We start from the raw sequence: 23,193 nt of genomic DNA, 5'->3' as shown, positions 1-23,193 counted from the left end.
TAAGAAGGTGTATATTTGCACTATTTAGAGTCATGGCCATGCACGAAATGCATAGTCGTTTAGAGTTATGGCTATGCATGAAATGCATATACCTCTATGTAAAGAATATTTGCATTGGTCTAATTTAAAACATAATGTAGCTAAATTTGTATCTAAATGTTTGATGTGTCAAAGGATTAAATGATATCATGGAAAAACATTAGGTTTAGTTATGCCTTTACCTATCCCTACCAATCCATGGAAAATTTATAGAAATTACAGGAAAATAAGATGATGATTTATTTTATTATTTATTTTTTATGGATTTCTAACATTGTTTAATTACCACATGATTATAACTTGTGTGTAAGCTTGTGTATGACACTGGTTGCTCATGCTTTGTAGTTAAATGGTAGGGACTAATGTGATTTGTGCTTGGTATGGTAGATTATTGGGAGAAGATATTATTTTTGAAGAGCACTTATGGTGCACAAAGGATATTTAATTATTGAACACTTGAGTAGCATGAAACTATTATGTTTTGGACGAATGTTTTGTAGCATGATGGTTGTATATGCACAACTGCCAATGGACTATTTACAAGCTATATTATAAAAGCATGGAAACCTTATTTTACTATTATTTTAATGTACAGCTTAGAATAGACTAGGATGATCATTTTTAGATATTACATTTAGGAAGATTATCTTTTTTTGAGAAAAGAATTAGGAAAGATGAATCGTGCAAAAAAGAGAAATGTATGGGCCTATTTTGAGAAGCCTTTTGTATTTTGAGCACTTAGATAATTAAATTAAAATAAATACATGCATGGAGGATGTACTCACCCATGTGCGTAAGGGGAAGATTGTACCCAATTGGTCTCTTGTGCATGTTGTCTTTCAACTCTTCTCTCTTGCACAAGATTACTAAGGTCCTTAAGTAGCCATGACCTTATTATTAAAACGCACAATGTGTACATTGTGGGGTGACCATGTATCTTCAAAATGGTCAAGACCTTTACGATTGTGCACAAGTGATGGATGCTTCAAGCATGAAGGTGCATACTACAAAGCTCTTAGAAGACTACCCTATCCAAGTCCCTACACAAGTAATGGTGGGAACTAATAGCAAAACTAGAATACCTACTATCCAAGGTTTCAGCAATTTGCTATGCCAACACCTAATGAGAAAAAGCCAAATGTACAAAGGTTCAAAATTAATCCCTCTAGCATCCCAAGACTCCCAAGGTCTATCATGACTCAACCCCCCAATGATGCACAACTTCTCTATGTAGAGGAACAAATCAAAGAGGAGTACACTACTTCTCATGCCACATTTGATGAAGAGGGCAATGCCATCCTTATGGACTACCACCCTATCCTAGTCATGATATTGGGATGAGATTTAAAAAGAGAAACAATAACACCAAAGAAACCCTTGAGTGCTAGGACTATGTGTAGCATGGACACGTGTCCACAAACAACCCCAGAAGCTAGAATCTCCTAAGGATAATTGAGTGGACCAATGATGCCTTGATGTTGCATTATACATACATACTCTGAAAAGCTAGCACTAGGAAAGTGATTTTCCAATAAATATCTCTCTCTTTGGAGTGGAAATGATTAATGACAAGTGATATTACATTGTAACCTAATATTCTGTGTATCCCAACTAAACAACCACCTTTTTTAATATAAATAATTTCTCAAACAACTTATTTATATATTTACGTGCTATGCCTAACTTTTGAACTAGTTATTATGAATAGTAAGAATAGATGACACAATTGTAGGAGGCCAAGCTTGAAGAAAACACCAATAAGAGATGGATAACTTGTTGATCATCAACATACAAAAAAAGACTAGGAGGGGGCAAGACCCATTCTACAATCTCAACAATTCAAAAAGAAATGGGAGAGGTATCAAATACTCATACCCTATTTTCTTCAAGCAAAACTGGTGCGCAAATCGGATGCTGGATGAGTACGTAGTGAGCGTCGGAAAGTCCCCAAGAATAAAAGAACTCTACTTAAGCTCAAAAAACAAGAATATAGACTTGCACGACCTAAGACATAAAAACCAATTGGATACAATCTCCCCCCATGCCTTGTGTGAGCGCTTCACAAGGCATGTATTTATAAATTTATTGATCTCAAAGCTAAAAAATAGCCCAATTTTACAATAAACATGCTTTAGCTTTTGTGTTTGCTTTTGTCCAAATAAATTATAAAGTGGTTGGGTAGCCCAAAAGTCGGGCTATGCCCAAATACAATGTTCCATAATGAAATATTTAAACCGTGCGTCCATGCACATACAAAATAATAAATATTTGTCAAGCACTTCAATAAATAAGTGCATCTAAATAAATATTAGTGCCACGGCTTTAATAATAAGATGCGCGTCCATAAATAACAATAATTTTTTTCTAGATAATTTGAATATACGCTATCGTTTAGTGCTTCACAACGCCACTGTCGCCTGCTCTACACATCAACTGAAGCATTCATAATTGTTAAAAAATAATAAATTTAAACTGACAAAAGTGAATACTTAGTAGTCTTCAGCTACAAAATAAATAAATAGGTTGGAACTCTGTTCTAACCTTAATTTAATACGAGTGTACTTTAAACTTATAAACATCCATTAATTTAAATATGTATTTTGTAAAATCACCCGTTGTGGAGTCATCCACGTGCACATTAAATTAACGTGACGCCCGAAAAGGATAGGCGTCCCCGTCAACTTCTCGCACAAGGAATCCACCTTGTGTATGAGCCTCGGTAAATAAATATAGTTTTACTGAATCCACCACAAAACCTCAGAAATCCAATGTGGAATATGCCTCTTGGCATCATACCCCCAAAAGATGCTTTCTATGTAGTTGTATGTGGTATATTATTATATGCAAACTGAAGTAAATGCAAGTGTGTATCCCATGTTTGTGGTTTTGAAATTATGTATGCATGCAAAAAAGGTCCAAAATTATACTATTAGTAGCTTCTGTTTGCCCATTTATTTCAGGATGAAATACAGATGAGAAATCAGTATTTGTACCTAAATTAGCAAATAATATAGTCCAAAAATTATTGCAAAATTTAGAATCACGATTAGAAATAATAACTTTTGGCAAACCATGGTTAGTGAAAAGTCTTAAAAAATAATTGTGCAGCTTGAGATGTAGTTAATGTTTTCTGACATGGAATGAAAATGCTTGTTTACTAGTCCAAATCATGTCATGATTAGCTTGGGTGTTAGGCAAACCAGTTATAAAATCCATTGAAATATGTTCCCATGGTCGTTTAGGAATTGGTAAAGGCATTAATAAATTATATTTCTTACCATCGTGCCACTTAACTCTTTTACAAATTAAACACTCAGATACAAAGTTAGAAACATCAGATTTCATCTGTGGCCAGTAAAAATCTTCAACCAATGTACGCAAAGTAAAAATAATACCTCTATGGCCTTAATACGGGGGACAATGAATTTCTTGCAACACAAATGATCGAAATGAAACCGTTACACATAACCTTCTCATAAAACATAAATCCATCAGAATAAGACAATGAATCAATGGGAATCCAGTTATTAACAGTTAATTTATTCCAATCAGCTTGAAAACTGGGGTCTTGGTCATATGTATCTTTCATAGGGATAAGGGAATCAAAAGATATAATTGAGATATTATGAATACTTGGTCTTCTACTTAAGGCATCAGTAACAACATTCTGTTTTCTAGGTTGATATTGAATAAGTGGATGAAAAATTTGAATAAAAGCAACCCATTTAATATGACGGTCAGAAATTTATGGTTGACTAATGAGATGTTTGATACTTTGTTGGTTAGTTTTGATCATGAATTCAGATCCCATTAAATAGTGTTTCCATTGACGTAAAGCTTGTACTACTACTAGCAATTCCTTATCATAAGTAGAATACTTGAGTTTAGATGGTTTAAGTTTGTAGCTAGAGTTAGGCTATGGGATGTGAATCTTGCATAATGACAACTCCTATTCCAAATCCACTGGCATCAATGACTACTAGAAAGAATGGTCTAGTAAAGTCAGGTAATTGCAAAATAGGGGCATCTGTTAAGGCATGTTTTAGTAAATAAAAAAACTTTTGATGATTATCAGATCAATGATACACAATACATTTTATCAAAGGCAATGCAAGCAATGAAAAATTTCTTACAAATTTTTTGTAAAAGCTAGCAAGACCTAAGAAAGAATGTAATTCATGCACATTTTTAGGTATCGACCAATTCAAAATTGCTTTTATCTTTTTAGGATCAACTTTAATACCATAAGAAGAAACAATATGTCCTAAGTATTCAAAGTGGGTTTGAAAAAATTCACTCTTTTCAAGGTTAGCATATAATTGATTCTCTTTTAATAATTTAAAAACCAAAGAGAAATGTTCATAATGCTCATTCCAATTCTTATTGAAAACCAATATGGCATCAAAGAAAACAATTACATAATGTTGATGCTTCAAAAATATACGATTCATCATACGACTGAATGTGGCTGGTGCATTAGTTAAACCAAAAGGTATAACAATGTATTCATAATGACCAAATTGAGTTCTAAATATAGTTTTGAAAATATCAGGTGTGTCCAATCATACTTGATGATATCCAGATTTAAGATCTATCTTGCTAAATATTGTGGCCCCTTGTAGTTTATCCACGAGGTCGTCTACCCTAGGATTCGGATATCTATTCTTGACAGTAATCTTGTTTAGGGCACGATGGCCAATGCACATCTTATAGGTATTATTTTTCTTTTTAACTAATAGGACAGGTGTACCAAAATGAGAACTACTGGGCCTAATAAGTCATTGGGTTGACAGTTATTCAACTTGGATTTGAATTTCTTTTTGTTCAATTTGATTATGTTGATAAGGTGCTTTACATGGTGGTTGTGAATCTAGAATTAAGTTTATTTTATGATCTTCAGGATGTGTAGGTGGTAAGCCAGGTGATAAGTCAGTAGCAAAACAATCTTTAAATTGTGAAAGAAATTGTGCGTGTCTAGGATGCATTTGATTTTCCTTAGCTTCAATTTTATTCACCCATACTAAGTATGATTTGCTACATTTTCTAAATGCACGTTTAGCCTCTATGTGACTAAGCAATGAAAAATTATCTAAGGTGTACATACCATGTAATATGATTTATTTTCCATTAGAATGAATCTTCATTGAATGCGTGGAATAATCTATATCGGGATTATATTTATGACGCAAGGCATTCCTAAAATAATGTCACTAGATTGTAAAGGCACAATCAATAAATTTTTGCGCTCAACATAATCACCAATTTTAATTTCTAAGTTATGAACTTCTTGTGTATCATTGTATCTAGTACCTAAGAATGCAACCTTGATGCGATAATGAGTTGAAACGATATGTAAATTCAATTCTTTTACCAATTTTGCAGAAATAAAATCATATGTGCTTCCATCATCATGCAAAACAATCTTTTCTTTACCATGCACAAGACATTTCATCGTTAATAAGAACGATGATTTAACATACTTAGTAAAGTATCTAAAGTAGTATCAATATCATCATCGTCTTCTGTGAAATCTGGCATTTCTTCATGGTCATCATCTTTAGTTGCTCCCAAGTAGTTGATGTGAACAGTTGGCTTTTTGGATTGAAAATTCACCGCTAGATGTCCAGGTTGGTGGCACTTGTAGCAGACTATAGGCTTGGCTTTGGAAACATTATTGGTAATGGCTGGGAGTTTAGGGATGTTGCAATTTGGTTGGAAAGATGGCTTAGGATTTGGATTTGTGTTTGATGGTAAAGCAGGGGATTGTGTCTAAGATTTATGGAGAGAAGATGGAACAAATCAATTTTGATTGAATCTTTGAAAGTTAGAATTGAATTGCTTTGTACCAAAGTTATCGTTAGTTGGAAATTGTTGTGGTTTCTTCTCTCGTCCTCGAATTTTGTCTTCAGCATCATGAGTCAAAGAAATTGCATCCTTGAGAGTCATTGGCTTGAACATGTTCACCTCCGCATAAAAGTAACCAAGCAAACCAGACATAAACTTGCACTTGTGGATTGCCTCAGGTACATGTTCGAGCATTCGAAGTTGCAATAAGGCGTTCCAGAAACGCTCGATATATTGTGAAATAGGCTCACAATCTCTTTGTTGCAGAAGATCCCACTGTTTGATTGCTTTTTCGTGGAATTGAGATGGAAGAAAATTCTCCAAAAATTTCTTTTGAAAAGCCTCAAAAGTAGTAGGACAATCAATACTTTTGCTGACAATAGTCCACCATAGCGATGCTCTGTCCACTAAATGGTTAGTGACACACTTGAGTTTGTCTTTTTCGACATACTGTTCTTCATGGAAATAATCATTAAACTAACTGATAAAAGTGAGAATAGTCTTTCCGTCATGTAACCCATTAAAAGTACGAAATTTGAAATTTCTTTTACTTATCTTGGCTTCTTTCCTGATAGATTGTGCTTTGAGTGTTGCATCAATCGTACGTCGTATAACATCTTCAGGTTGCAGTCCATCTTGTTTGATAATAGATCATTGAAGAGTGGCCAGTTGAGCTTGCAAAGTTTGACATGCTTTTCGTTTCTCTTGAAGCTGCATCATAATTAGGTCTAGTTTTTGCTCCATCGTTGGTTCCGATAAATCACCTTTGGCCATAAAATCTTCCATATTTTGATCGGACATCCTGCAAAATTTCAAACAACCTCACACACTCGAAATCTTGTTAGCGGGATGAGCGTAGCTCAAAGTTGGGTTTACAAGGCTTGCTTCTTTTTTTTTATATGGCTTTTTACGATCTTTCTTCTTTGCGGATACAGAAATTGATGAAGGTCTTCTTTCAAGCAGGAAATAGGCTGTGCATGTTAGTTTTCTTGCTGGAAATTGTCTCTATCAGAGTGTAGGTACGAATATGGGCTTATTGGAGTTGAAAAACCGGTTTGAAGTTGATTTGGAGAAGAGCTCAGTGTGAACACCTGCTAAGGAGAAAATTAAAGAGTAAAGTCCTTAAGCTTTAATAAAGCCTAAGAACCTTAAGCTTTAAAAAAAAAAGCTTGATTTTTGAAATCAAACACGACAGGTCGGTGATATGCTAACGCCGGATTCGACTGTAGCCAGTACGTTCTACCCAATAGATGTTTGAAATTGTGGGATTAAGCTTTTTTTAAAAGCTTCTTAAGTTTGATAATCTTCAATTCAATAATCTTTCTTCTATGTTCTCTTAAAAAAAAAAACGTATTGATAAAGGAACTTCTCAGGTGGTCCTTCATCGACAGAGAGTGGTCCTTTGCGATCCAACAACATGTAGGGGGTTCTTGACCGCCAGAAACACGCTGGTATTGACGGTTTGTTGCGAGACTGACTATAGAGCCTATTCGTTCTAGGAGCTTCACCTTCGCACGAGATGGTAAGTGATTGGAAGCCCTTGATCTTAGCTTTGCTCCAATATCACTGGTGTGCAAATCGAATGCTGGATGCGTACGTAGCGAGTGTCGGAAGGTTCCCAAGAACAAAAGAACTCTACTTAAGCTCAAAAAACAAGAATATAGATTGACACGACATGAGGCAAAAAAACCAATTGGGTACAATCTCCTCCCATGCCTTGTGTGAGCGCTTCACAAGGTATGTATTTATAAATTTATTCATCTCAAAGCTAAAAAATAGCCCAATTTTACAATAAGCATGCTTTAGCTTTTGTGTTTGCTTTTGTCCAAATAAATTATAAAGTGGTTGGGCAGTCCAAAAGTCGGGCTGTGCCCAAATAGAATGTTCCATAATGAAATATTTAAACCGTGCACCCATGCGCATACAAAATAATAAATATTTGTCAAGTACTTCAATAAATAAGTGTGCCTAAATAAATATTAGTGCCACAACTTTAATAATAAGACGCGTCCCCATCAAAAATGATAATTTCTTCTAGATAATTTGAATACATGCTATTGTCTAGTGCTTCACAACGCCACCGCCGCCTGCTTTACACATCAACTGAAGCATTCACAATTGTTAGAAAATAATAAAATTAAATCGACAAAAGTGAATACCTAGCAGTCTTTAGCTACAAAATAAATAAATAGGTTGGAACTTTGTCCTAACCTTAATTTAATACGAGTACACTCTAAACTCATAAACGTCTATTAATTTAAATATATATTTTGCAGAATCACCCGTTGTGGAGTCACCCACGTGCACATTAAATTAACATGATGCCCGAAAAGGATAGGTGTCCCCGTTAACTTCTCACACAAGGAATCCACCTCAGTTTTACGGAATCCACCGCAAAACCTCACAGAATCCACCGTGGTCTCACGAAATCCACTGTGGTCTCACGGAATCCACCGTGGAATATGCCTCCTGGCATAAAAAACACACCATATCTTCCACCTCACTAAAACCCTCTTCCACAAGAGGACCGATAATCTACTTCAACAATAGCTCAAGTTCTTTACCTACACTTCTATCTAGTGCTTAGTTCTTCTTCAACAATACTTCTATCAACATCAAGGCTTTATACTTCAATTATATTGGCTCTCAATATTCATTGCGTGCACTAGCTTGAGTGTATAAACTAATCTTTCAATTGGCACTTGCATTCTCTTGCATTTCTATTTCTATCCACATAAGGTTAGAAGGGTTGTTGTAAAATGATTGCAGAACATTATATTTCTTTATATCCAATCAAAATATGAGAAAAAAAAAGAAAAAATATTTACTACACAACACTTAGCAATTCTCAAGGTAGGGACACTTTTGTGGCCTTTGTTGGCTAGCTCCATCTCTAATTTCATGGCCCCTCTTTCTAGCTTCCCCTATATATAATCAAGGCACATCAAGGGGATGACGTACCTAGAGATTCTTGACTCACCTATGGCTAGACCTATCACCTTGAGTTACTTGTACTTCTTTCCTCTACATCCCATTCACTCTAGTGCTAGAAGATCAAAGTTGTTAAAAGCAAGATAAAGAAGGAATTTCAAGAAGAAAGACATGGAACTCATACCGACTACCATTTGATGGGTCCAATGGAGATATCCTTCAAGTACTACTTGGACTAGACTTAAAAGGTTCTCCACCTTACTTCCTAGGTCTCCTTTTGATTTTTCTCATGGAGTCATTTCCTTAGTAATGAAAAATTTTATTGTCCCTCAACCAGTGAAATTTTCTTGCTACATCAATCATTTTCAAAAAAGGTATCCTAATGAGGTTGTCTTCTACCTAAGTACTATCCTTTGTAATCATATGCACTGGTTCCATATCTATAGTATAAAAACTAACAAGATCCGTTTTAATGTTGAGATTTAATCTATGTGACCATATGAACTACTAAACATTATTAATGCTAAATTTTATATTTGACAAAGGTCAAGAGATACTGAAGAAAATCACAACAAAATTACTCCAAAAAAGCAAGAATATTTTACGAGATATTTCTAGGCCTCTAGGATGAAGATGTTATTACAAAAGCTTTATAGATTGTGGAAAGTAAGTTGAAATTAGTTGATGGTAGGAGTGTATCTAATTATCTAAAGATGTATGAAAAAATGATGGATCTCTTTGGAATTCCTCCATAGAGGATGAGTCAATATTTTGTTTGACTTATTGTCCATGAATTGAAGCACATATAAATGAGCTTTATGCAAAAGATCCTACAAGAACCTTGAAGGAAGAAATTTTCATTGAAGACATAGCTTTGGTTACTCATAGCACTTTCATGGAGTGGGTTACAAAGCCTAACAAAGATCTTGTTGCTATTGAACTTTTGCATTAGTTTGTTAAGTAGCTAGATATTGTAGAGCAGTAGTCTCTTGTATTTGAGAAAAAAGAATTCTTTTCACATGCAATAGATCTTGCTTTACAGATGAATTTAGAAAAACTCCTTGAATTTGAAACCACAAAACAAGGTCTCAAAGCTAATTGGCAGGATGTAAAGGATGCTGTCTCCATGCTTGTGAAGAGACAAAGGAGATATGCTAGAATGCATGTAGGGCATTTTCCTAAAGGTCACAGATCATGCAACGAGCAAGCAATATATTTCTACAGCCACTTCAGTCAAAGAAGATGTTATGTATGAATTGGTTAAAGGTATGTGAGATTTACAATTGAAGCTCACAAAGTTGAAAGATAAAGGGCAACATGGAACTCGAAGAGCCCCAATTTGTGAAGGCTTTGTATTGCAGTGTATTTGGTGTGATAGCACTAAGAATGAATGCAAGAATTGTGAGAAGTACATGGATGCACTAGAAAAAAATTGATTTTCTTCAAGGACACAAAATTTTGTCTTAAAGAAACATGTTTGCCATTCAATCCAAACTTTGGAAAGGGTGGGATGCAAAAACTAGTTGATGACATGTGTGTATGGAATGCTTATGCTACAATAGAAGCTGCTACTTTCAATCTTTAGATTGAGAAAGGTCGTGGATGTCTTGCTGTATCAAGCAAGAAGGTTGAAGTTTGATCTCATGCTATTCATACAACAAAAAATGATAAAATACCTAGGACAAAATTCAATGATGCAGGTAAGTGTATTCATGAGTGTTGAGATATCAAGCTCGATATGCCAGGGTGATCGTTGTACATTTATGTCACCGACTTGTCAGTTGCAGATGCGGTTGGTACACTGCCCATGAATAATAGCTACATGACAGCTATCCTTATCTACTCTAGTTCGTGGCTCAGTTAGTATGTCACCTTAGTTAGTTGAGTTTGGTTTGAGACCCATACATAGGGTTATTCTATTTCTTTGTATGTGAGTTCTTTTGGCTTACACAACTAAGAAGAGGAAAACTGTTTTCAGCCTCCACCCTTGTGTGTATTCCCCCATTGTGCAAGCAAGAAAGCTACAAGTGAGACTTCTTCCTTCTCTCCCACAATCTTGACATGGTATCAGAGCCTTGTTCGTGGTAAGGAGCTCAAGAAAGCAAGCCAAGCTCGCGGTGTTCTGGTAAGAGAAGCAGTGTTGCTTTCCAGGATTTGTGGAGAGACTGGTGATGATACTGCACATCCTATTATGCAGATTGGAAAAATTCATTTGTCTATGCAGGATGGGAAAAAGAAATACCTGTCCGATGTATTTCATGTCCCGAATATCACCAAGAATCTGGTTTCTGTTGGTCAAATGGTTGAGCAGGGCTTGCAGGTCAGATTTAACCCTCATGGATGCTTTGTTGAGGATATGAAAAATAAAGGTCGCTTGATAGCAAAAGGAAAGAAGAAGGGCAGAATGTTTACATTGGATGTAGACATGCCTGAATTGAGTGCAGCAATGTTTGCACATGGGACCGGTGTAGTTGCAGATATTGATATCTGGCATAAACGCATTGGTCATGTTAATGTACAACGACTTAAATCAATGCAGGCCCAAAATATTATTGCAGGATTGCCTAAATTCAAGGTTGCAGAAATGCATAAGGTATGTGAAGCCTGTCAGTTTGGAAAACATGCAAGGAAACCATTTCCTAGACATGTTCAAGAGAGTAAGAAGCCATTGGAATTAATCCACTCTGATGTGTGGACTATTAAAGCTGCATCTCTTGGAGGCTGTCATTATTTTGTCACTTTTATTGATGACTATAGCAGAAAAGTTTGGGTGTATTTTATGAAAAAGAAAAGTGAAGTGTTTGGGCATTTCAAAACTCTTAAAGCTATGGTTGAAAAAGAAATAGGCTTGCAAATAAAATGCCTAAAGTTAGATGGAGGGGGAGAGTACCTCTCAAATGAGTTTGCAAGGTTCCTGCAGGAGCATGGCATAAAGCAGCAATATTCATGCAGTCATACCCCACAACAAAATGGAATTGCAGAAAGGAAAAACAGGCATATTGGAGAGGTATCTCGTGCCATGCTCAACGAAAAAGACTTACCAGATTTTTACTGGGCTGAAGCAGTTGCTACAGCAGTCTACATAATGAACAGGACTCCCACTGCAGCAATAGATGGGATGACTCCAGAGGAGAGGTATACTGGTAGGAAACCAAATATTTCTCATTTGAAGATTTTTGGTTGCATTGCCTATGTTCATGTGCCAGATGAGTTGAGATCCAAGTTGGATCCAAAAGCTGAGAAGTGCATCTTTATTGGTTATTCTCTGCAGCAAAAAGGGTATAGATGCTATAACCCTTCTACTTGTAAGTTTATAGTGAGCAGAGATGTTGTTTTTAATGAGATGAGTAGCTGGTATAAACCAGTAAATGTGATTGATAATGTAGATGCACAAAATGGTAATGCTGCACAGAATTCACAGCAGCAATCACAAGATATTAGTGGACCTGGAGCGTCCTCTAGCAGTGGTTCACATTCTTCGCCATGGATAGGCAGATTGAGATCAGGAGAATCTTATCAAAGCAATGCAGATAGTGGTATGCAGGTATCACGAAAAGGAAAACAGAAGGTAGATCAGCCCATGTTTGATGTGAATGCAGGTTACTCTTATGTGGATGGTGAATCCAGTGGCTCAGAACAGAGCATTGATGATGAGTTGGGTATTCCTTCTATTGTTACACCTGGAGTAAGGAAGACCAGGGATGTTTTAAGAGCACCTGGGAGTGAATCTACTTTGCGTAGGTCTACCAGAGCTAGGTATCCTATGGATAGGCTGAAATATGATGGATTTACAGCCATTCACTATGCATATATGGTCAAAGTGATACAGGAACCAGAACCCACTTCTTTTGAGCAAGCCATGGAAAAAGAAAAATGAGAGAAAGCCATGGATGAAGAAATGGATGCCTTGGAAGCAAATGCTACATGGGAGTTGGTATCCTTGCCTAAAGGTAAAAATGCAATTGGCTGTAAGTGGGTTTATAAGGTGAAGCACAATGCAGATGGTTCTGTGAACAGATATAAGGCAAGATTAGTAGTCAAGGGGTATGCACAAACATATGGCATTGATTATGAAGAAACATTCAGTCCGGTTGCAAGGATGGCAACCGTAAGAGCAGTCATTGCTATGGCTGCATCAAAGGAATGGTCTTTACATCAGATGGATGTAAAGAATGCCTTCTTGCATGGTGATTTGCAAGAAGAGGTATATATGGAGCAGCCACCAGGTTATGTGCATGCTGTTCATCCTGAGTTTGTTTGCAGGTTGAAGAAAGCCTTGTATGGCTTGAAGCAAGCACCTAGAGCATGGTCTGACAAGATAGGACAGTATCTTGTCACTATTGGCTTTCAGATTTCCAAGGCAGATTTCTCACTTTATGTGAGAAAAACAGAGAAAGGTATTATGCTACTTGTCATTTGTGTTGATGGTTTGATTATGACAGGTGACAGTGATGAAGATATCCTTCATGTGAAAATGCTATTGAAGCAAAAGTTTGAGATGAAGGATTTGGGAGAGCTGCGTTATTTCTTGGGCATTGAGGTGATTAGATCACCAAGTGGGATACAGCTCTTGCAGAGGCAGTATGGATTGGACATGCTATCCAAATATGGGATGACAGGCTGTAAGCCTATTTGAGTTCCTTTGGAGTAGAATGTGAAGCTGAGCACAGATGCAAGTGAGCTTCTGGAAGACCCTACTATGTACAGACGCATAGTAGGAAGTTTGATTTATATGACTATTACCAGGCCAGATTTGAGCTATGCTATTGGATTGGTAAGTCAGTTTATGCAGGCTCCAAGGAAACCGCATTTGGATGCGGCTAGACGCATACTCAGGTATGTGAAGTCCACATTGCAGTATGGACTATTTTATGAGACTGGGTTTAGATACAGTTGTATGGATACACTGATGCTGGTTGGGCTGGTAGTATTTCTGATAGATGATCTACCAGTGGATATGTGTTCTCTTTTAGGAGTGTTGCAGTCACTTGGAGCAGCAAGAAACAACCTACAGTTGCCTTGTCGAGCATAGAGGCCGAGTACAGGGGTGCAGCAATGGCTGCATGTGAGGTAGCTTGGTTGCATAAGCTACTTTATGATATGCATCAGCCTACAGATGGGCCAGTTGTCATTTATTGTGACAATATGAGCAGCATACACTTGGCAAATAACCCAGTCTATCATGCTAGAACAAAGCACATTGAGGTGCATTATCACTATGTGCAGGAGAGGGTTTTACTAGGTCTTATTGATCTAGTTTATGTCAGCACAGAGGATCAGGTAGCTGACATATTCATGAAGGCATTGGGCGTAGAGAAGCTGCGCAAGTTCAGAGACCTGCTTGGTGTGCAGGAATTGGGATTGAGCTCAAGGGGGAGTGTTGAGATATCGAGCTTGATATGCCAGGGTGATCGTTGTACATTTATGTCACTGACTTGTCAGTTGCAGATGCGGTTGGTACACCGCCCATGAATAATAGCTAGATGACAGCTATCCTTATCTACTCTAGTTCGTGGCTCAGTTAGTATGCCACCTTAGTTAGTTGAGTTTGGTTTGAGACCCATATATAGGGTTCTTCTATTTCTTTGTATGTGAGTTCTTTTGGCTTACAAACTAAGAAGAGGAAAACTGTTTTCAGCCTCCACCCTTGTGTGTATTCCCCCATTGTGCAAGCAAGAAAGCTACAAGTGAGACTCCTTCCTTCTCTCCCACAATCTTGACAATGAGTTGATAGGCTAGGATGCTATCATAGATTCTTTCTCTATCTATGCATACTTGACTAAGTCTTATAATACATATGTTATCATATATGAAAAGAGGAAAATAGACAATGGAAATCCAAGTACCTCAAAGAGGGTTATGAGAGGGAGTGAAAGGTCTAGTTCAGATCAACCTCATTTTGCACTTCTTGTTAGACCTCCACCAAAGATGGAAAAGCACGAAATGTGCAAAATCAAAAGGAAAACATCCAGGATACAAATTGTAGTTAGATCCATAGAGATTGCTACAAATTTGAAGAATGTTCTTGAAGAGTGTATAATAAAGAGCAAAGTTGAGTTCACTTTGGGTAAAATTCTTGGTATGAGCAAGAGGGAATTTCATGAAGAAATCATTGATATTATAAAAAGAAAGCTATGATTTGTTGGAGAGCTGATTCAAGCTATGCAATAGGGTGAAGTTGAACATGGTTTATGCGGAATATAGGTGGATTGTGATGATGATGTACATACTGTACTTGAGCTTGTTGATGTAGATGATGCCATTATTAATATTGAGAGACCTGTTATGCCCCGAAAAGAAATTATATGCAATAATATATTAAAATGAGTGCAAAAGATGCACTTTAATGATGAAGAAGCTTTAGGAATGATTCTTAGGAATAATTATATTCATAATTAGTGGGTCTAGTCAATTATAGAAACAATTGTCAAGGTTGGGGAGCTTGAAACTCCTTGTGTAGCTCTTATTGATCATGGTTTAAAAATCAACGCCATGGTTAGGAGTCTATATGAGAATGAAAGATTGCTAATAGATATGGATCATGGATGGAGGATGCAAGAAATATGCCTTAAGAGGCCTTATGCGGAGGAGAAACTCTAGGAAAATATTCTACCTTTTGGTCTAGCTCACCTTTAGATGATGACAACTGAGGCGAGTAACCATCTACAAAAATAGTTCTTATAGTTAACCAAAAAGTGCTTTTGTGATGGCATAAGAATTGTACTCTTAGGACCCTCAACCTCTATGGCATAAATCATATCATGGATGGAGGATGCAAGCAATATTCCTTAAGATGCCTTATGCGGAGGAGAACCTCTATGGCATAAATTGTATCATGGATGGAGGATGCAAGAAATATTCCTTAAGATGCCTTATGCGGAGGAGAAACTCCATGAAAATATTCTACATTGTGGTCTAACTCACCTCTAGATGATGGCAACTGAGGCGAGTAATCATCTACAAAAAGAGTTCTTATAGTTAACCAGAAAGTGCTTTTGTGATGGCATAAGAATTGTAGTATTAGGACCCTCAACCTCAGTGGCATAAATCATATCATGGATGGAGGATGCAAGCAATATGCCTTAAGATGCCTTATGCGGAGGAGAAACTCTAGGAAAATATTCTACCTTGTGGTCTAACTCACCTCTAGATGATGGAAACTGAGGCTAGTAATCATCTATAAAAATAGTTCTTATATTTAACTAGAAAGTGCTTTTGTGATGGCATAAGAATTGTAGCCTTAAGACCCTCAACCTCTATGGCATAAATCATACATGCTTTTCCTTGCTTCCTAAGGGCACACTTAGCTTGGGTATGTGAAATTAGAGGAAATAACTCTAATTTTGAGTTGCCATGCATGATAATATGCTCTTCCTAAAAATAAATGGACATTGAATAATGAGTGCGGTAGTCTATGCTAGGATTATATTGGTGGCAAAAGGGTGTACCTAGAATAATATCAGAAGACTATAAAAGAACCATAAGAAAATCATGTTTTTCTTTATAAGATCCCTAGAGTGGTTTCAAAGATCAATCTTTTAATAAATTTCTCAAAAATGAAGTCATGTGAGTTGCCATCATCATGTAAAAGAATGACATCTAAATCATGCGCAACTCCTTACACTTTTGATAAAGCTTGAAGAGAGATATGTGTACCTTGCTTACCTTTGGCTATTGACTCTTGTTGTAGAGAGTTTTGGTGGTCTAGTCAAGAGTGTAATTGAGTATTTCTTCTATATTGTGCAATTGAGTAGTGATGGTTGTTTACCGCAGCACAGAGGAGTGAGAAATGGAAAAAGAGAAAAGAAGCCTGCGCCTTAAATGGCAACTAGACTCGGAAAAAGATTAAATGCATGGGCACGATCCTCAAGAAGTCTTGGAGTCGCCCAAGGAGAGTAAAAGAATAAAAAGCGCACCATTAAGTGCGAAAATACTTCCAAAACCTTGTAAAAGAGCGCCAGGCTCACTCCTGTGCAAATTGTATGCATTAGTTGGAGATAGGATAGACTAGAACGGTGGGAAATGAGGAAATGGGCCTAGGCTAATGGCCGGCCATGTAAAAAAGGGGGATGACGGCCCATGGAAATTAGGGCATGTATATAAAGTTGAAAAGTGAATGGGAAGCTCATTCTTGTGCGTGGCAAAAGCTTCTTCTTCGTCTTGTCTTGTCTCTTGCCTTCTTGCTTGTGCTTGAGAGAGGGATTGAGAGAGTGTGAGGGAGTGATTGTGTGAGAGCGAGGGATCTTGGAGAAGAAGCTCTCCATCTTCTCTCTTCATCTTCTCCTCCTTTCTTCTCTTCTCTTGTCTCGCGCGTGGCTATGGAGGATGAAGCCCATGGGAGAGGGATTGAGGTTTCTTGAGCTTGCCTCAAGGATCGTGGAGCTACCGGTGTGCAAGAAAGAGGAAGGTCCTCGATCGAGCATCAAGGTAAGCTCACTACACCCATAAGGTAGGCATTGCACGTCGGCTATGTGAGAGGTAGCCATGGCTGCTCGGTTCAAAACACTTGAGCAATAAGTGGTCCGTAGGTCTCGGGGTAGAGCTTGAAGCTCTCCTCCATTTTGATTCCATTGTTGGGACCGACGGAATCGAGCCTTGAGCACCGCGCACATCAGAACGAGCATGGAAGTAGGGTTTGCAGCCTGAACCAGTGCTCGAGATAACTAGGAGATTTATGAGGTTTTAATCCGTGGAACATGTAAGTATTTGGGTTTGTTGGAAGCATTAGATTAGGACTACTGTTCTGCATTTCTATTTTTCATATTGCCTGCACTAGATTAAGGTTAGATTAGGGTAAGAAAAGAGAAAACAGAGGTTCTGGCTGCTGCTGGAAACATGAAAATAGGGGACCAGATTCAAGTTTTTGGGTGAAACAGGGACAGGGAACTGGCTGTAAGATTTTGCAGTGCTGGGAAAGGACCTTAAGAGGCTTGGGAGGCCAGGACAGACCTCATTTCTTTAGTTGGCCTTGTGAGAGAGAGAGAGAGAGAGAGAGAGAGAGAGAGAGAGAGAGAGAGAGAGAGAGAGAGAGAGAGAGAGAGGGCTTTTGGTTCACAGGACGAGGAAATGCGACCCCGATTCCAGCGCATTCGATTCGTGCTGCTTCAGGTGAGTCCGGTGTGTTCCATTAGCGCTCTAATCAGTTATGGGAAGTCTGTGGTGATTGAGTGCTGCAGGCATTAGGAAGGATTCAAACGTGCCGGAATCGCGCTCGCCGCCGACGTAGTCGGACCAACCCGCAGTGGTCCGATCCCCAGAATTGGACCACCCGAGTTCTGGAGTCGGACCATTCGACTCCCAGAATCGGACCGTCCGACTGAGAGAGAGTCGGACCAGCTTGGTCCGATTTCCAGAATCGGACCAACCCGATCGGGCGTGCCATGTGGCACTCGGATTGCCCATTAAAATCAGACCATCGTACTCGGACCATTGGAGCCAGACTTGGACCAGTCCATAGTTGGACCACTTCGAAAATAGGACCACCCTCTTGGTCTGATTCCCAGAATCGAACCAACCCCGTCCGACTGTTAGAGTCGGACCAGACCAGTCCGATTGCCAGAATCGGACCGACTCCCAGAGTCGAACCAACCCCGTCCGATTCCCAGAATCGGACCATCTTGCCATAACAAAAAGATAAGGATCTTTTGCTGACCTTGCCATAGACCTGACCCCAGGACGCAACCCTGAACACCCCCAGGACCCAGTTTGGCCATTAGAACCTCAGAAATTAATCGAACTTAGGGTGCGGAAAGACCATAGAATAGCCGGGAACTGAGTTGGGAACTCAAATTAGGCTGGAAACGGGGGTAGAAACAAGGTGGATTTTTCATTAAACGCTTAATGCATCGGCACTTCACTCTTGTGCTCCACTAAATCTGCACAGCAATAAAAGAGAAAAGCCTGTTTACGCACCAAGCACCACAAAAGCACTAAGCACAACGTGTGAGTAAGGATTGCCGCTGCTTTCGAATAACAAGGAACACATCTAGATATCTGATAACATTAAGGAACTCACTAGTAGGAGAAGACCCCAAGACTTAGACAGGTGCCTGAGCGCCCTACTAGTAGTACCTGGAGAGAACACGAAGACACGGGAAGCAACAAGATAGAGGAGTGGAAGCTACCGGAGTTGATTGTATTCATTGACAATCTTGTGGAGCTGGAAGCAAAAACAATGTCAGGATCAAGAGGCGACTAAGGGGAAGACCAATTAGACTTAGGAGAATTTCCAACTTCGGTCTAGGGAACTGGTCCACGACTACGATCTACTCACTAGGACTGTGATCCAAGGTAGACCTGTAGAGGAAGTGGTGGCTAACCTGGAAGAAGAGAGAAGAGCTATCAAGAGAGTGCTGGAAGGTATAATTTCCTACAACCATGAGCAAAGGGCTAGAAGGCTGCAGCAAGACGTGGACATGTACGAGGCTAGACGAGTACTAGACCTAGCTGGGATAGCCAAGTCCGGACCGAACATGGAGAGGGAACGGGCAGCAGAGGCTGGCATGACGTTGAGTGAACTGGTGGCAAAGCGACTCATGGACAATACATCCGTGGAACAGAGTGCTATTGCCCTAGCCACCGCGCTACTATCAGGATTGGGAGTCACGCAAGGGGCTAAAGGGCAGGCTAGAATCCCCATAGTAGCAAAACAACTAGCTCGATACGAACCTAGCAGTGACCCGTACAGCTTCATGGAGCAGTTCGAGCAAGTGTGTGAGGCAAACGGTCTTACTGACCTTGCGCAATGAGCTCAAGCCTTCGGCCTGTGCTTAGGCGACAAGGGGAGGACCTGGTACTCTAGTCTGGATGACGCAGAACGTACAAACTTCGCTTGCCTTAAGGGCCTTCTCATCAAGAGGTTTTTGGAGGTAGGGTATTTGGATAACCTCATTGTTATATTGATGAATATCAGTCAAAGAGAGAAGGAGGACGTTAGGGATTACGTTACTCAGGTGCGTAGCCTCTATAAGAGAATCCCTACCAATGAGCGACCTACCGAGAGGGTAGTGTCTACAGTGTTCATGAACGGGATTCGGAGCGAGGAGCTCTACAAGGCTTTGGCCAGTAACTCCACCTTACAACGAGACGTGCTAGCTCGAGTCTTCGAGGAGGCAATACGCGTAGATGATCAACTCAGGGAACGTAGCATGAGGACTATCAACCGAGATAGTGCAAGCCAAAGGGACCCTGAGAGATCAACCACCTTAGGGGAAAAAGCAACTGCTAGCACGCAGGACAAGGGAAAGAGTGCAGACCACAACCAAGGGATGGTAGAGATGAGAATGGAGATTGCATGGTTGCAAGAGCTCGTTAGAAAGCCTATGAGATTGCATGTACAATGTGTGTACTGCGGTAGCAATCACCTCCCAGTGGAGTGCCAGGATCCTAGATCTCGGCCGTGCTCAAATTGCGGTAGATTCGGACATGATGCAGCGCATTGCAGAATGCCGAGGAGACTCCCATATACGCAGCAATACAACCCTCCATACTTAGGTAATAGGCCACCTAATTTCTTTGGCAGGGGAACCCAGTTAGCTCTTCCAGCACCAACTGACTCAAGACCTGTCGTGCCTAGGCTGGAGATGAACCCAACTGGTATACCCAGGCTACCAGGGCCTTTTGTGACTCACCCACCTAGCGATGCTCCTGTTCACTTTGTGGAGGAGCCTAATGAGGAAGAGACCTATGTCAATCTGTACATATCCTACGACGAGGAGGGCAACCCAGTCCTGATGGACTATCGGCTAGTGCCGGTGATGGCTTTAGGAAGAGGATGAGGCAGAGGCTTTGGAGGGCCTAGCCAGGATCCAGTCACATGCTGGACTTGCGGCCACCCAGGCCACATTTCATCGCGTTGCCCAGAGCGAGAACAAGCTAACAAAGACAAAGCGGATCTCCGATGCACAGAGTGTGGAATCACACATCTGTTTCCTGACTGTCCTAGGGGGAAGCCATCAACGAGCACTGCCAACATGCCATCGGTGCCTTTGGGGCTCTTTGGAGTTGAAAATTTTGGTAGTGAGGATACGCCCATCCCACTACATTCTATGACGCGAGCTCAAATGAAACAAACAAGCATCTCCTTGCCAGGGCCAAGTAACCTTGATGCAACCTCAATAGGGAAGAAAAGCCGGAGGAGACGGAAAAAGAGAACCGATGCGAAGATAACCCTTAAAACTGAGGAAATGACTACGCTGGTAACGGGAAAGAAGGTCACAGACGCAGAGGCAGAGACCTCGGCTCCTAAGACAGCGGAGCTAGGGAGTGCCAAAGTGGGGGAATATCCCCACCCCAAACGGCAACTCGAGGCTATAGCCAAGGTCAAGGAGTGGGTCAAGGACCTAGCTTCAGAGGAAGACAAGGGTCCAGTAGCCTCCTCACAACCTTGCTGTCCACTCCAGTAACTTTAAGCTTGGAGGATCTGCTTAGGCAAAATCACTCATTGTGTCAAGAGTTTAAAGACTCGATCGAGGGACACGTAGAACTTGCGGGTGCTGATCCGCAAGATCATGATGCAGTTACACGGATCCCAAGTCTAACTCTACACTCAGATCCTAAGTCTTTGCACATCAATGCTTTTTGGGAAGGCACTGAAATGCACGCAGTTTTGCCCGTCCTAGCCTTAGGAGACATGACTCGGAAAGGAATTGTAGACACAGGCACCGATGTTAGTGTGCTAAACCATGCGGTCCTAGAGGCATGGGAAAACCCTCTTGTAGAGACTGCTAGATTCAATGTCATGCTAGCAAACGGAATGAGGGTAAGACCATTTGGGGTCTTAAAGAATTGGCTGGTAAAGATTGCCAGTGTGCAATTCTCGGTAAACTTCATTGTCATGAAGGGAGTGGATTACGACGTACTATTAGGCCGACCTTGGATGAGGAATGCACGAGTCATAGAGGATTGGGGCAATGGATTGATTTTCCTAGGGAACAGAACTAGTGTAGTGAGGGTAGTATTGAGATGGCACGCTCAACACATGTGGACATGGATGATGGACCGCTTGGTTAGATGGGTCCACACGTCTACACTTAGCACGTCGGTGGTCATTATGACTCTCACATGGCCACTGACTCATTACTTATTATATTCAGGTTGTTACACCTATTTACAGCTGGCATAGTTATAGCGCCAGTCGACTAGTGTAGTCGGTTATGCATTGTTTGACTTAGTAGGCCACTTTCCTTTTATGTTGTATCTTATCTATACTTTGAGTACATTGAAAAGAGTGTGGAAGAAGAAGAAGAAACCAGCAAGAAAACGTTTTGGCATCCATCTCTCTTCTTGTCTCTTGAGTGAGCTTCTCCTTGTGCACTCTGTGTGTGTTCGGCGCACCATCTTGAGCAACTCCCCCCACCACGCAATTCTTGACATGGTATCAGAGCTGCGCCACTGAGAGAGGCTGATTTCGAAGGCTGAAGTAAAGGAGAAGAAGCAAGGTTCGAGCAAGCAAGCTACGGGTAAGAATCTCTCCCATTCTTCCACTTCTTCTCTTGGATAGTGCCTGTGGAGGCACCGGAAGCAGGGCAGAGCAAAAATCTCAGATTGCAGTGAGATTTGGTGTGCGCGAAGAGCGCTGTATATTCTGCAGATAAGCCCTTTAGGGCTGTCCCGTAGTTATTTTGGGCATTTGAGGCCGTTTCAGGGCCCGTTTTAGAGCCGCAAGGTTGCGGACAGCAGTTTCAGGGTACACTGTGACTTCGACTGTATTGACCGAATGTGGGTGCGTAGGTTACAGATTTTAGATCTGTAAATTCAAAGGTGTTTACCAGTGAGTAAACACAAGGTTTATCTGCAAACTGGTTGCAGATTGCATGTATTATTGAGCAGACAGTGAAAAAGGCTGTCTGGTGTATTGCTCTGCACTACAGGTCAAGGGTTGCAGAAGATTTGCTTGCTGTTTGGTATTAATTTTGTGATAATGGCAGAGAACAGTGGAAGCCCCATCATTGAGAAGCTCGACAAGAACAACTACCCATCATGGAAGTTTCGTGTCACGAACTTCCTTATTGGAAAAGGCCTCTACAAGTTCGTTTCAGGTGAAGAAAAGGAGCCGGAGGTGAGTGATCCTCCAACTGCAGAAGAGACAAAGGCACGAAAGGAATGGAATGCAAAAGACAAGAAGGTCATGTATTGGTTGTCTGCTGTAATTGACAATAATATGCTGGGACACATTAGAAATGCAGAGAATGCATATGCAGCTTGGACCATACTTGAAAGTATGTTTTCTGTAAATACAAAGGCACGAAAGATTCAACTCAAGCAAGAGTTGAATACATTGAAGAAAGGGAAGATGTCTATCAATGAGTATGCATTGAAGGTAAGGAGCATTGCAGATGCATTGGCAGCGATTGATGCAATGCCCGATGATGATGATTT

The sequence above is a fragment of the Lygodium microphyllum genome, chromosome 1 (assembly GCF_053477565.2).
Source record: "Lygodium microphyllum isolate KBCC chromosome 1, Lygodium_microphyllum_v1.1.10, whole genome shotgun sequence".
NCBI classification, from domain to species: Eukaryota; Viridiplantae; Streptophyta; class Polypodiopsida; order Schizaeales; family Lygodiaceae; genus Lygodium; species Lygodium microphyllum.
Note: the sequence above shows the minus strand (reverse complement) of the source record.